The sequence below is a fragment of the Tympanuchus pallidicinctus genome, unplaced genomic scaffold, assembly GCF_026119805.1.
Source record: "Tympanuchus pallidicinctus isolate F22 unplaced genomic scaffold, pur_lepc_1.0 scaffold19, whole genome shotgun sequence".
Classification (NCBI taxonomy): Eukaryota; Metazoa; Chordata; class Aves; order Galliformes; family Phasianidae; genus Tympanuchus; species Tympanuchus pallidicinctus.
The window spans coordinates 11,970,785-11,986,962 of record NW_026294710.1 but is presented as its reverse complement, the minus strand read 5'-3'; the positions used below and the strand labels follow the sequence as shown (position 1 = coordinate 11,986,962).

Genomic DNA, 16,178 nt, shown 5'->3' with positions numbered 1-16,178 from the left:
TCTTCTTTTTTTTTTTTTTTTTTTCTTCTCTTATTCACCTTTACCAGACTTCCAAGCATCTTTTTAACTTTTCTTACAAAGACTTGCCATCCGAATGTGCCCAATGAGGATAATGTGCATCAGAAATGAAAGGACTTGGATCTCTTCATTTCCATTCCTGAAGGTGAATTCCAAGATCGTGATTATTTTTATTTATACAGCGCCTAAAGAGTGCTAAATACTTTATGGAACAAATAAAAGACCTCTTGTAAAAAGCACGCATTCCTGTAATCTAATTTTAGTCTCAAATCAGGCAGTATGAATGCTAAGCAGCAGGGCTTGAAGTAAAATGGAAGGTATATGAGGGCTACACTAATAAGATTGAGCAGTTATTTAGGTTCATTATCTGTTCCACTTAACAGTGCTGCAGTATCTTACTGGTTAAATTTACATTGGTCTGGGGAGAAGATTTGACTTCAGTATTACGTTTTCTCATAAAAAATGAGCCTCTGAACAGTAGCTTGAATGAAGACAGATACATTACAGATGGGTACTGAGTGGTCAGTCTGTTACAAGAAACAGTAAAGGGAGCAATCTTAAAACACAAATCATTTACCAAGCTTTATTTTCCTGCCAAAATGCTTGTTAAAAAGTTAGCCATTTCTGTATCTCCTTTGCTTGAGCAATGTTTAAGCATTGAAGATCATCAGAGTAAAGTTATTTCGAAAGTCAGTGGAAGGAACAAAACTTTTTGAGAATAATCTCAGATGTAAATATACATTGGGGGGGGGAGGAGGAAGCTAAAAAAAAATACACATCTGCTTCTGTAGCAGCTACTCAGCAGCAGAAGTCTAGCAGAGCTTTGTTGATGTGGAAGAGCTTTCTGTTAGTAAACTATGCCATAGGTATGTGATTGACACAGAGCTTTGTCACAGAATCACAGAATGGCTGAGGAAGGGACCTCTGGGTTCAATGCATCCAACCTCTGCTCAAGCACAGGCCCCAGAGCAGGGTGCTCAGCACCATATCCAGGTGGCTTTTGGAGATCTCCAAGGAGGAATCTTTATAACCAGTCTGGCTAACCTGTGCCAGTGCTCCATCACTTGCATAGCACAGAATTGCTTCCCGATGTTCACAGAGAGCCTCCTGTGTCCCAGTTTGGGCCCATTGCTTCTGCACCACTGGAAAGAGTCTGGCTCCGTCCTGTTTGCACCCATCTTCCAGTTACTTAGAGACCTTGATGAGATCCCTCTGAGCCTCTTCTCCAGGCTGAACTGTCCCATCTCCCTCAGTCTCTGCTCTTAGCAGAAGTGCTCCAATGTTTTGGTGGCCCCATGTTGGACTCCCTCCAGTATGCCCAGGTCTCTCTTGTGCTGGTGGCCTAGAACTGGGCTCAGCACTCCAGTACAGCCTCACCAATGCTGAGCAAATGGGAAGGATCACCTCCCTTGACATGCTGGTGACACTCTAATGCAGACAAGATTACTGTCAGCCTTCTTAGCAACAAGAGCTCATTGCTGACTCGTATTCAACTTGATGTCCACCAGGACCCCCAGGTCATTATTTGTAGAGCTGCTTTCTAGCTGGGTGCCTGAGTATGTCCTGATGTCACGGGTTGTTCTCCCCAGGGGCAGAACTCTAAAATTCTCCTTGCTCAGCTTAATGAGTTTCTTGTCAGCCCACCCTCCAGCCTATCCAGGTCCATCTAGATGGCAGTATGGCCCTCTGGTGCAGCCAGTCTCCCAGTCATGTTCTCTGTGCATTTACTCTTATGTCATGTGTTTAATAAATAATTAGAAATGAATTGTTGATACATAGCATTTTGTAAGTGTGATCCTTACAATTGGTCCTAGAAGAACAGTAGTAAGACATGGATGGACAATGTCAGAAAACCTATACTGTTACTCGTAGGACAGCAAAGATACCGTTTAGTCCTCTCTTCAGTGTTCTCTGCTTTCTGAGTATCAATTTTTTAATGACATAAGCAATATTGTATCATTTGCAAAAATTGCAAATATTTGAATGATTTCAAAAGATTTGTTATCTTAGCAAAACTTAGACTACTCTTACTAAAATATTTAACGGTTAAAAAACAAAACAAAAAGAAGAAAAGAAAAAAAAAAACGAAACACCAAAACCCTTGCACATTATTCCCTAGTGTTCAAGGTTAATGGTTTATACTTCATCTACCTTATATTAAAAACATTTTTACTGGAGTCCATAAATGTTAAACATTTTTAAAAAGCAATGATCGCAGTGGGACTAGATACATTACATAAAACCAGGCACAAGACCTGCAAGCAGTAATTGGTGACTGTTTTTTATTCTTGGAGGGCACTGAGTTGAGATTCCTCCCACGAGGTGATGCAGATTTTCACATCTGGAGCTTGCCATTATAACTAGGCAATACCTAAAGGTTTTGCGGTCAGCAAAAGTCAACCGTGAGCCCCAATCTCACGCATTCAGAACAGTCTCATAGTGGCTGTTCTGTTGCTGTGATATTACTAGTGATGATGTTTTACCAGTTCTGAGCCACTGAGGACCTACCCTACTTTCTCTGTATGTCCTCCCAGTATATTTTGCAAGTTGTGTCCTGTGCAGCACTTCTACAGTTGTAAAGTGTTGGCATGGCATTTTTCCTAGCTGGGCTATAGTGGAATATATTTTTCATTCCAACCACTGGAATTTGTAAGTCTTTTGCACCCTTTCCTGCAGCGAGTTCTTATGCTTTAGAAAAGCTATGATGTTGCAGAGAACATGTAAGTCATGTCTGTTTGCCATAATCTATCTTTAATGAATGGCTGTAGAGAAAAGATGAGAGAAAACAAGGTGCCAGGCTTCACTTAGCATAAGGAAATACAGAAGTGACTTTCAGCCCTGTCTGCATATTTGGCCTCTGGACTTTTATATACTCATCTCGCAACAGATCATGTGCTTAATTTTCAGAAGACTCCTACTGATATCAGTGTTATTGCACCACTTAGTGCAATGTTACAGCCAGTATTGCTGCCCACTGTTGGAAAATGAGCGTTATCTGATTTCATCCTGGCTTTGTCAATTAGACTACAGGCAGCTGTACCTGATTAAGAAAGAAAAGGAATCTCAGAATCATAAAGGTTGGAAAGACCATGAATATCATCTAGTTCAACCCTCAACCCATGCCTGTGACTGCTTTAAACTATGTTATTCAGTGTGACACACCAGAAACACCATTTTGGTAGCATACACTGGAAACATAAGAGTTGAGATTTATCTCAAACTGGAAGCTCAAAATATAAGCCTAGATAGCTCCTACAGCTATTTAGATTGGTGGTTTGGGTTAATCAAATGCACTGGACAGTTGCAGGTGTCGTCAACATGGGTTCAAATGGCAAGTGAGTTTTTCTGACCCAGGCTATAAATATGGACCATTGTGAGAGGAAATCTGTGAGGTCTTGGAGGTCAGGAGCCCATCTTTCTCCTCAAAAATTATTTACTTTATTACGATTTTATGTTGGAGATGCAGATATAGCTGCAGTAATGCACCACAGATGCCAAAGGGACCATGGCTTCCCGTGTCTCAGTTGCTGTGAGCTCTCATTCCAGGATCACATCGTGAAGGGAGCAGAAGTTCCTGCAACTAAAAACTTCTATGTAACAAGAATGAAATATTATTATTCATGTCATGAGTAATTGAATCCCCAGATGTTCTCATTCTGTATCAATGGCTGGGGACAATATGAATCTAGATAGACTGTGACAACATGAATTGATTTCTTCTTTTTCTTTTTTCTTTTCTTTCTTTTTTTTTTTTTTTTAAACCTGCAGAGTGACTGTGGGGGTTTTTTGTTTTTAGCTGATTGCTTAGAGCTGACATTACAAGCTGTGCAGCTGTAAAAAAAGATCTTCTCATTTTCATTGAGAATAAATAAAATAAAATATTGCAGAAATAGCTTTGCTTTTCCCTGGTCCTGCCTTTGCAGAAATAAACAGATAACTTGGATCAAGCAATCAAAATTGGAAAGGTGATCACAAGAAGGGATGGCTGCTGCTAACACTGAATATTCAAAATGAAATAATAAAAGTAATCATGTCACTAAAAAGCCACCTGTTACTTTCCTCAGTTTTTCTCTAAAGCAGGGAGTTCACTATTTGTTTCTGAATTTATAGCAGAGATCGGAAATGTTGCTCTTATAATCCTTATTTTATTCAAGATAGTAATTCCTTGTTAAGGTAGGAACAGAAACCATCCCCACTAACACTTCTAAAGCTGTTAAAGATGGATGTTTCCACGAAGGAACAGAAGCAGAAAAACTTTAAGTGCTTGTTAAGGCGCACACACATGCGGCGCATACAAGCAATAAGTCTGTTCTGCTGAACTGTGAAATTGCACTGAGTAATTTCTCTAATAACAGAACAGATATTGCACCTCTGACCCCAGCGGAGCCATGGGCAGCAGCCAGCCCCGTGTCAGCACAAATGGCTGCAGCCAAAGCTGTGTGATGAGCAGCAGAAAGAGGAGGAGAAAGGTGGCAGTCAAAGAAACATGGCATGCAACTTGCAAGGGTATGCAAACCCATGATCTGTGTTTCAAAAGAGCTGCACCGTTGTCTAGAGCCCCCACCTTCAGAAGAAAGCATTCAGTAAGTCTTAAGTGCGCAGTACCAAAAACCTCTAATTGGTGTTTCACTGTAGCTTTTTCTTACAGAAATGATGCAGAGCTGAAGATGTTCCTATCCTTTATAGAGAACGTCTGTGAAAATAACAGCTCAGAGTTGAAGCAGGGGGAAAAAAAAAAAAAAAAGCAGCAGCATCCCTTAGAAAAATAGTGCACATGCTGAAATGGGAGAAGAAATTGAGTAAGAAAAACATTTGGTTAAAGCAGTGGCTTACAACTTCTATTTCAAAACTTGCAAGGTGAAAGAGTGTGATGTGGTTTAAAGGGGATATTGATTTGGTAGAGCTATAGATGATCTCATGCCACAATCCCAGACCTTCATCAGTCTCTGAACCTCTTAAAATTAATGCAGAGTTCTTAGACAGATTGCTTGAAGTTTTTCAGTTAAAATAGTGATGAATGGCAAGTACTCAAAGTGATTAAAAAAAAAAGTAAAAAGTTACTTTAAGGACTGTCAGTTCTTTCTTCAGGTGCTGCTTACTTTACAGCAAGGCTCTGCCTTCCATTTCATCCTGTGAGTGATTGACTTTCTTCAGCAGCTCCATCAGTTAATGTGACATAAGTGGGAAATAAATTCCCATCATGAGTTTGTCTTACAGTGCCAGAGACATAACAGACATTTTAGAACTTCACCCATTTGAAAAATTCAGAGCTCAGGCAGGTGTTGAAGTAATGGCAGTCAGGTATTGCAATTCTCATGCAGGTTTTTGAATTTTGGCCTTAAGTAGGTGATGTTTTATTGACTTGTGGAATGCAGTAGAGGCTTAGTAGTAGGTATTGGATAATATAAAACATGTGGCAGGTGCTGTGCATCTTCACAGCAGCTTAAGAGTTGTTGTTCAGGAGGAAGCTAGTGGTTCATCTGGCATTATCTACCAGCTGCTTTGAAAGACAAGCTGATAAAGTCTAGAAGAGGCAGATCTGGAAATAAATATCTGCAAGAAAATCTTCCCCTATGCAAGCCTGTTTTCACAGCAGTGAGAAGATTTTTTTTATCAACTCTTTTTCTATGGTTTTCAGAACTTCTATAACTTCTGATATTCTGCTTTCTTGGCAGATACAGGTGTCCAGTTTTCTTCCAAATTTCAGCTCTCATAATTTATTTGGATGAACAAGAATCAAACATGTTTCCTTTTGCACATTTAACTTTGGATTAGCTCCATTCTGTGAGACATTCTTTAAAGAATTATGGCTAGAGTTCACAAAACTCATTACCAATAAAAAATGAAAATAAAATCTTTTTTCCTGTTTCCTGCATTCTGCATGCAACAAAGGCAGCCTCTTATGACTCTCTAAAGGCTTATGAGATTCATAGTCTCCATAAATCTTAGTGCAAAGCATCAACTCTAAGATAAGAAAAAGCAAACAGTCCCAAGCAAAGATAAAACCAGACAAATCTCCAAGCCTATCCTCAGTATGATTCTTTCAATATAAGAACCTCACAGTATCAGAAGGCAGATTTCTTGGTTGACAATTTTTCTGCATCCAGTACTGCCAGCACAGTGCTCACCATGCTGCTGCTCTCAGGCACACAGTGCACCAGGCATCATCTTCTCTCACCTTTGTCTCATCTTTTCTAGTCCTTCCTCTCAGAAATTCTCAAAATGTGTCTTCATGAAAAAAATCTGCACCAACCACCAACGTCTCAATGGTCTTTAATGTCTATGACCTTTATGGTCCCTTCCAAACTAAGCTGGAGGTGCTCAAGGCCAGGCTGGATGGGGCCCTGGGCAGCCTGAGCTGCTGGAGGGCAACCAGTCCATGGCAGGAGGTTGGAATGGAGATCTCTGAGGTCCCTTCTAGCTTAAGTCACTCTGTGATTCAGGGATTCTATGCCTCTTACTGGTCCTGAATACTGGTTTATTATGCTGTGCCTTGATAACTGAGGTATTATTTTATAATGAAAAATCCCCAAGGAAGTGTGCAGATGTACTATAGAAAGATACTGACACTTCGTGTTTTATTTGTAGGAAGGGTATGAACACTTTCTCTCTTTAACAGAAAAAAATACTAAATTAAAAAAATATATATAGACGTGTCTCTTGTAAAGCTCCTGAAGATATGCCAAGTACGTGTGTTAAACTGATATCCTCTGATATATCAGCTGAAATTTGGAAAAGATACCTGATCACTGATGGTATCACAGTCTTCTTTCTTCCAGCTAAATCTGTAACCTTTTGAATTTGAAGTGAATGCTGCAGCTAGGAAAATTCAGGAAGATGTGGGAGCTATTGATGGCACACTCCATACTGGAAAGCTGTCTTGTTATTGAATGCAAATGTAGCTTAGTTATGTAAATTTTCATTATTATATTCAAGATTTCATCAGTAAGGCTTTAATGTATCTAGAAACTATCTTAAAGCATTTAAATAAAATGTTAATTGAAAGTATGAAATAGTATTAGGAAGGTCTTTCAAAGAAAGCTTCAATTCCAGGCACGTAACAAGGAAGCAAGTGCTAGTGGAACAGAACCTCCATGGCAAAAACCTATAATTGTTTTAAAGTTCTCTAAAAACCTACATCTCTGTTCTCATCTCATCCCACACACTGTGATATTCCTTATGTTCCTCACTCTCTCCTCTGAGCTGACTTTCTTTGTAGCCTTCTCCCACTCCCAGCGTGCTGCCTTCTCTCACCTCCTACACATGGAGCTGCCTCCTGCTGCCCATACAACAAGCTCTTTTCTACACATCCTAGCCCTTTCCTTTCCTTGGGCTCATCTGCGCCAAATCCCCCATGATGCCATCAGGGCATCTTGCCCTGTGTCAAAATCCAGAGGGTAAACTTCATTTCCAAGCTCAGGAAAATGCAGTAATAAGCCAAGTGGTGAATTTAGATCTTTTAAGCCATCGTCAGATGGTGCAAATTACTGTTCTTTATACTAAAAAGTAAAATCAAACCTATTTTAAAGAATAAAGAGAGAGTGGTTGAATTGGATGACATCATTCTTATGGTTCTGCCAGTGCTTTCACAAGATGCAGGAGAGTTCTCAGCAGCTGAGGCACTGTGTGGCACCAAGAGCCATGGGCTAGAGTGCATGTTGGGGATGGGTTGATGGCTGAACTAGATGATCTTGGAGATCTTTTCCACCCTTAATGATTCTATGACTGTGTGACTCTATGATTAATCCTGGTTACTGCTGACTTCTGCTAACCCAGGTCCAATTTATCGAGTCTTTGAAATTAGTCCTAAGAGCTAGCAGTGCAGGAACAGAGGACCATGAGCATCTCTTGCTGCTGCTCTGATTTTGATTGTGCCTCCTTACCTACTCATTAAGCAGTGGGATTTTAGAAGTGCTTGCTAAGTTACCTTCCTACCTGCAGATGGTCTGCAACAGTGACAGCAGCTGTTCCAAAAGTGAGCATGAAGGGAGATATTATTAGTCCTTAGCTATGTTTACAAATTTGTAACAAGAACACTCTTTAAAGTATGTTCTTTTGTGACTACATGCAATATGTTGTCATCTGAATGTTGCTGCACTGATGGAGGGCATCAAAGAGATGCAGCACAGAGTTTCTCTGCTTTGGTGTGGTTTCCTTCTTGCAGAACTTGCGTGGATCTCATAGGCTTAGAGGTTGCATGGATTAGTGCTATCTCATGTACTTTGTGCTCCCATGACTGGGGAAAAAAACAGGGCAGCCATGTGACAGCATTCAGCTGTTGGGAACTCACTGGAAAAGGCTGAAGAAGTACTTGAGCTTGGGAACATAGTTCTGTACAGAAGGAGTCATGTTGGATGGGGACCTGGGCAGCCTATCCTAGTGGTTAGCAACCAGCCCACAGCCAGGGGTTGGAACTCAAAGATCTTCAACCCATTTCATGATTTTACATTTTGAATGCACTTTGGATGATAGAGGAAAATTGCAGGGTAGGAAATATTTTTATGGTCTTTCTTTGCAAATTACTATATTCATAGACCTAAAGAACTCAACCAAATGTTGTGCCTCAGGGAGGACTGGAATTCCTGTACAGTTTTTGGCATTAGGCATTAAGGAATATTTTGGTCAGTGAAATACAGTTTGCTGTCTTTCTGGGAGGAAGAGATTATCAGTTCTTGTTATTGATTATATGTTGGGAAGCAGAACAAGAAAAAGGCATTTAAGAATTGCACCCTGCAGAACTGGTTTAGCTAAAGGTCAGTAAAACATAAACTGGAGAAAAATAGCTGGTGCAAGCATTAGAATTTGCTTCTTTTGGGTGTGAATATTTACACAAAGTTCTATAATGAAGGTTATACTTGGGTCTGATCAAAGCAAAAGGTGTATACTGAGCCTACTGTCTGTTGTATGGCAGAAAAGAAAGATCTTTGTTCTCTGCCAAGAAAAAGAGTGTTTGCAAGTCTGCCTCTGCATGTATTATAGCTTACAGCTGCTGCATGCAAGGTTTCCTGGGCTCAGGTTTGCTGTCATCCTCCAGATCTTTGAATACACCTATGCAATCTTTCCATCATTTACTTCTACTAATACTCTGGGACAGATTGCTATCCCATTAGGAAGATTCAGCAAAGTAATTCAAGAACTGTAAGGTGCTAATAAGGCCCTGTCTTTAAAAATAGATTGGCTGAGTGGAAAGCCTGGCAGGTCCCCAGGATGGATATCTGGTCACAAGCCGGACTTATTTCGCTGCTGATCTGTGTTTCTCTTCTTGCTGTGTTCAGATGACCCACTTCCATCATGCAAAAAAGGAGGTTTGGTGTCTGCTGATCTATAAAGAGCTCCCGTCTGTGGATCTGCTGCAGTGATGTGTGGAGAGAGGCTGAAAAGTTTTGCCTATTCTGCAACTACAGTTCATGGGCCAGGGCATAGCCTAATAACAGAGGCGTATTCCTAATATGCCCAGTCCTATGCTGTCTTTGTATTTCACTGGGGTGACTTATAGGCATTAGGAAGCTCTATTTGCTGTGCTGCAATGTGCTGTCTGAGCTAATCACTGTAAATGTATTATTTTCTACGCATAGTTGGGAGAGGAAGCTTTGGATTCTAAAAAGGGAATCGCAAAGAGAGCTGACAAAATCAGATCCTGTGCACTTCACTGAAAAGTGACTGGGCACAACTCTTTAAAATATGGGATTTGCAGTTGTATGGAATTGATTTGAAGGAGATGCAAATTCCATCCAAGCTAAATTCACAGTTAGATTTAATGCTACTCACATGTGCACCAGCCCATTTCAGGCCAGAGATTAGCTAATATGCCAGCCAAATTCACTCAGTTATTAAGTTAAGAGACTATCAGATAACCCCAATGCAATGTATTTACATAATGTCAATAATGAGGGTTTTTTTTTTTAGAAGGTGTTGAGGAAATGCAAGCAGAGTTTGTAATACGGTACCACGCTTCCAGTCTGGCTTGTTTCTCATTTCACAAAGCTTTATGTGATGGATCCATCTGTTCCCAGGAAATGGGAGTGTGTTGATGCCATTTCCATGGGAGACTTTCTAGGCTGAAGATTTCTGAAATCTCTGGAAGTTGCTGTGGATGTGGCATTCAATGCCTGGGGCTAACTATTGCCAAAACACTCACATAGCTATCAGCAATCATCTTCACAGTCTGGGTGGGGCCTTAATTAACTTGATCAAGGCTCATTAAAGCTTCAAATCTCTGAATGCACATTCAAAATTGAGTGACAGGAACTTATGGGAAAGTTTTGTTGAAAAGCCTGGCATAACTGAGTAATTAGAATATAGCAGTTCTTCAAATGCAACTTGATTGTCACAGCCTCTGTCAAGAGAACTCGTAATTTCTGAAGGATAAGACCATATGTTCCAGAAAGAGCTTTCAGAATGTGACATGCTTGTTTTCCAAGTTATTTTTTTTCCTCTCCATAAAAACAAACTGTTATGAAATGAGATTAAAAAATTCCCCATACTTTATTAAACTGATTAAATTTAAAAGAAGATAAAAGAAAAGGCCCAAAACTCTTGGATAAGTATGTTCTAATAGCTGTGAATTCTAGTTTACTTCTGGATGTAGCTGAAATGAAATGTTTGAAGGTTAGCTGAAGGACACTGTTATCCTAAATATAAATCTAAGAATGTTTATTTTTTCGTTTGTTTTTCCATAATCTAATGCACTAGTTAGGGACGTCTTTGCATAAGATGGCAATCACCTTGCTGCTTATAATTGGCCCCTGGAACAAAATATGGCAAGGAGAGTCCACCAAATGTCCAGACAGATTTGTGTGTAGCTACTGGAAATGTTACATGCTCTGGTTTACATCAGCGTCAAATATAAATGTGGATGACTTCACTGTCTTCCATTTTAAGCTGTATTTAAATCAACTGTATTATCCTGGAAACTTCTTGCTTCTTGAATGTAATGTGAAAAAGTAATTTGGGCATCAACGGTATATAAACACCAGCACTGAACCTGAGATGACATTTCTGAAAACAGCCAAATTCTGCTCCAACAGGAAATAATAGTATTGACTAACAAGATCTCAGCCTTCTTTCAGAGACTCGGAATGTATGCTGTGGTTATATTTTTAGAGTTCAGATTTCATTTTCATTAGCAGTGATATTCCAATAATGAAATGGTGAAAATGAACTCGAGTCAGGTTGGTGAGTCTGGATATTTTTATTCCCTATAAAGAGACAAGCACATAGGAAGATATGATTATTGCCCTGAGAGATTACAATGTCCACAATCACAAGCACATCTTTTCTGTTAATTAGCCATATTCCTGTAAGATTTATTAGTAGACTTTTTTGTATTTGATATTGAAAAAAGTGCCACAGTGCAACCAGTCTTTGCTTGCCTCATTAAAAAGTTTAACCATTTGTACATTTGTATTGTTGTGATAGAATGGGATAAAATCACTGTCGGAAATATTTTCATGACCTAGTTTGGAGACCATCTTAGCTCTGTGTGCTCAATGTTCTGATATTACTGTTAGGTTCCTTTAAATAAGGATGGCTACAAATAAAATGTGTTTTAAATATGTTTAAATATAATTTATCAGTATGAACTCTGCAAGTGTCCTGGTTAGGTCTGGACATTCTGTATTTCTTTATGGCCAGTAGAGAAAAGCAGGAACTTTTCCAAACAACTGGTAAACATTTAAAATAGATTGTATGGATGTGTTCTCCTCAATGGGGAGAAAAACTAGTTGAGGAGAAGGGTGGGTGGGTACGTGGTTCAGGTGTGGACAAAGTCTTTGAAAAATTCTAAAATCATACAGAATGGATTGTAGCAATTTGTCCTTTTAACATTTCCTTGTGGGGAGGAAAAACAGTCCTCTCCTTAATCCTTTCCATTATGCTGTTTCATAGAATAACTTCTCATAGACTGAGAGATGCTAAAAAGATCACTCATGTTTCAGATTTTGCCTAAATTGTTTTTATGGTACAAATCCCAGTGATTTGGTTGCCTGAGTGTTTGCTGGCCAGATTGCAATGTCTGCAGCAAACTGTCTTGTCTGTAAACGCTTCACTGGGGTTAAGAAAAAAACCTAATTCTGCAGAATGTAGGCATCAGGCAGCTCTCTGGTAAATGCTAATGAGCAAGTAGAGAGAGGTGTTCCAGAAGTGATGTGAGCTGCCTTTGCTTAAGAAAATACCCACCTTTTTCTTAGTTTTAACTTGTCCCAGTCCTCATTTCCTAATCTAGGCAAACCACAAGAGAACTGTTTAGCTAATGAATGATTGAAAAGTATGAACACCGAATTCAATAAGTCAAAAAGAAAACAAACATAAAACCCCACAGAGATAACAAAATGTATGCTTAAATGCATCATTCAATTACTCTGCTCACTCTTTGCTTCCCATTACACTCTCCTTTGTCAGTACACAGTGTATCTAAATGGCAATCTCTTTGTGACAAGAAGCTTTTCTTCCTGCCTTTACCTGCTGGTGCAGAACGTTGTTGGTACTTTGGAAATATCAAAAAATAAAAAGAATTGATTGCAGGCAATGTATGAATTGTGTGATGGTTAGTGAAGCTTCTCAGAGTTTTCCCTATCCAGTAGTGAACCAAAATTTGTAGATCTGTGTTTGTCTTTATGAATGAGAAGGGAAGTTTCGGGTCAACTGCCAGTAGGTAATTTAGTTCCTTAAGTCACCGAGGGCCATCCAAGCTATGGAGGGATGGCAATTGAATTGGCATTACTCTTTGTTTTCACTCTCAGGATAAGTCAGCCAAGAATTGTACTGCCACTGCTCACTTAGTCTTGCTTGTCCCTGAGGATGTGAGTTGTATCGGGTGCTCTCCTGGGGCTTCTCTTCCTTGCGTGTTCCTAGAGAGCTGGTTCAGAACCTGGCACAAATAGAGCAAACCAGATTTCCACTTAGGCCACCCTGACTGTAGAATACAGAAGTTCCCTCTCCCCTGAGAACGGAGACAACTGCTTTGTCTTGCACCATTTATAGAGGGTCTTTTTAACTGCTTGTAATGTGAACAAGTCGAAGACAGAATTAAAGTTTGTATTATTAGGCTGTATGCCATTAATGCTTCTCGGGATCTGAAAATTCTCATTTTCAGTATACTAGCATCTGAAAATGATTGTATGATTCTCCAGAGACTTCTTGGATATTGTAAGCAGATGTTAGGAAAAAATCTGAAAATGGATCATAGTATTGATGAGTCCCATCATAAAAAGATGAAATAAAAATGTCATTACCTTTGCATTGCTGTATAGCTTGTGATGATGAAATGCAGAAGTTATTATGAAAGAAATGGTCTTTTTGCATCCTCCAGCTATAATCTATTGCACGTGATTAACACTGGGTCTTTACTAATTAGCTTTTATGGTCAAACAGATTTAGTGAAGTCGATTTCAAGGAAATCAAAATTAAACTACTTGTATCTCTGAAAGAGGGAATTATGAAATACGAATACACAGATAATGTTTACAAGCTAGAGGAAAGTGATCATTGAGCAACAAACTACATAAAAAGACCTAGTGATATCTCAGGTATTGCTATGTAGAGTGTCTGGATAAATGATGGTGCTAGGATTTTATGAGTACTATCTTAGTAAGGTGTGGAATATACACAATTATCTTTCATCTCATAGCATGCAATGATGAAACTTTACCTATTGATGCTGTGCCTGCAAGTGGTATGCAGTCAATCACAGCAGGATGCAAGACTTTTTCCCATTTTACTGATCCCTGTAAAATTAAAAAAAAGTAAGAATAGGATGTGATGGGCTGGATGTCTCCCATGAGAACCTCTGCAAATCAGAATGAATAATTTCCCCCATGTCCACTAGCTCCTTAGTTTCCCTTTGTGTTGTTTTGTTAATTTTTCATACCTTACAAAACACTGTCATGCCATACAAATCGCTGCTTTCATTCACTTGATCCCACATTGCACTGCATCTTGTGTTTGTAAACGTAATGACAAAAGGGTTTTTAAAAGATGCTTGCAGTAAAACATGGTAGTTATTTTCCAAGCCAAACCAGCTTCGTTTACCTGTGTGCTTCTACAGGTAAGCATTACTAAATGGTAGTCCTCCCTTCATTGAGCCTGCAGCAACTACATTGCACAGAGGGAAGATTCAGTGCTGCATTTAACACAGTTTTCAAAATAAAAGTTTTCAGCACAAAAATGTTCAGGCATTTAGGAGCCTTTTCCCAGCCACTACCAATAAATGTCAGGCTCCCAGAAGATTTAGCAACCCAAGTATTTTTGTAAAATCTATCCTTTGCTCTGTGAATCTCACATATGAATCACAACCATTTAATTCCTTTATGGAAAAAAAAAAAAAAAAAAAAAAAGGGAGATTTGTGGGGTTTTTTTGCAACATCCCCAAGTCAAGACCTTTGCAGTGATTGGGGTGTCAATGGGGATAAAAGCATACAGACCCAAAAGCACTGGATCTCATAACCATGCTAATGGAACTTGGCACATTTGTGTATCATTATTCCCTTCAAGATATGATAACTTTATGTCAAAGTGATCCTTAAACAATTTTTAACTTTAGAGCCATACACAAGACAAAAAACTCTCACAGGGTAACTTTTTTTCAGGGTGGTTTCATATGAAGGCTTTATTCTTTTAGTTGTATTGTGAAGACCTACAAGAGGGATTTTTGCAGTATGTTTTACATATTTTAGATTCCCAAAATGCTGTTTTCTTTGGTGTCATTGTTAATGTTTGCCTAATTAAATAACAGGGTGAAGCAGAGGATGATTCTGCCCTAGGTGAGATTATTCCAGCTCTGAGAATCTGTGGAAATTTAGTGCCCTGATGAAGCAACACAGGATAAGGATGAGACCCTTACATTCAAGTCTTATCCTCTCATGCCAGGAATTTGATTCATTCATGGTTTTTGTTTGTTTGTTTATGTTTTTATGTGATTTTTTTCCCCCTACAGATGTACACCATCATACAAATTTCCAGTACCATCATTAAGAAATAATACGGTAAAATGCTAAATTGAAGGCACTGGAGGCAGAAAAGTATATGTAGGAAATTCGTATTTTCTAAGTGTCTTACTGACCCCATTTCACACTAGATGGGACTATTTCTTGGGGCAGTGCATTCTCCACAGTCTCAAGGTCTCTTGGTTTGTTTTTTGACATTGCCAATATATGTCTAATTGATGTAAAATTTCTTTTGATTTTGAGATGCACCTTCTAGAATTAAAGACTGAATATTTAATATACACCGATTACTACCACTTTCTAAGTGAGACGGCATGATTTGGCAACAATTGGAATCCACTACTTCACCAGGTTAAAGGATGTAAGCAACAAAGGGTTAAATCATGAAGTGACCCAGATGAACTCCGTTAATAAAAGAAAAATATGCACTATCTCAAGTGATGGAAAAAGTTCTGCAGCGCCTGTAAAATAGATTCCATTGCTCAGGAGACCTAACACAAGAAAAGGAGCTGGCCCCATTATATCATTAAGAGAATCCACTTCTTATTTACACGTTAGGATTAATTTTTGCTGAGGCTGATATGCTGTAAGCCCCTGTGGTGTGGTAGGGACTGTTACATTCTGTTACAGGTTAATTTCTCTCCTTGCAAATTAGAAAATAGTGTGACTTGCAAAACAGCTGAGAGAAAGGGGAAATATGCCAGCAGTTCTGTTTAGACTTTTTTTGCCTTTTGGCTTCTTCTTTCATTTTCTAGTCTGCTGCACTTCTTTTTTCAGTGATCTGGATGCTGGATGCGAATTTAAATTTCCAGTGCATTTAGCATCCTACAACACCAGGGGAGTGAAAAGAGAATTAAGAATGTATACAACATATTAAAAAAAAAAAAAAAAAAAAAAACCAACCAAAAAAACCACCACCAACAAAAAACAAAAAACTGTTATTTCCCTCCACAGTCTTTTTTATCTTTCCACCTTTTTGTAATTGCAATGATAGCTGCATCCTGTAAACTATAGCCACAAGAAGCCAGGAGCATATTTATCTGGCAAAGGTGCTTTTCTAGCAGAAACTAGAGAGGGTTTGCTCGTTGCTCACGATCTGTAGAGGGCTCTTTCACAGATCAACAGACTATAAGATTGCTTTCCTGGTTATGAGACACTGATGGACCCACACAGGCTAGTAAGAGTCATGTAAGAGTCTTTTATCCTATCTCAGCAGGG

At 39.1% G+C, this 16,178-nt stretch overlaps 1 protein-coding gene and 1 long non-coding RNA gene across 3 annotated transcripts in view; one reads left to right on the top strand and one right to left on the bottom strand.

The window, feature by feature from the left end:
• CELF2 (CUGBP Elav-like family member 2) overlaps window positions 1-16,178 on the top strand; it is a 555,355-nt gene that overhangs the window by 260,116 nt on the left and 279,061 nt on the right. The window lies entirely within an intron of this gene.
• Window positions 11,183-16,178, bottom strand: part of LOC128079751 (uncharacterized) — a 30,649-nt gene continuing 25,653 nt past the window's right edge. The window contains exons 2-3 of the long non-coding RNA XR_008206308.1: window positions 13,667-13,742; window positions 11,183-12,886 (exon numbers count right to left, since the gene is read on the bottom strand). This is a non-coding gene — a long non-coding RNA (uncharacterized LOC128079751). The remainder of the gene's footprint in view (window positions 12,887-13,666; window positions 13,743-16,178) is intronic.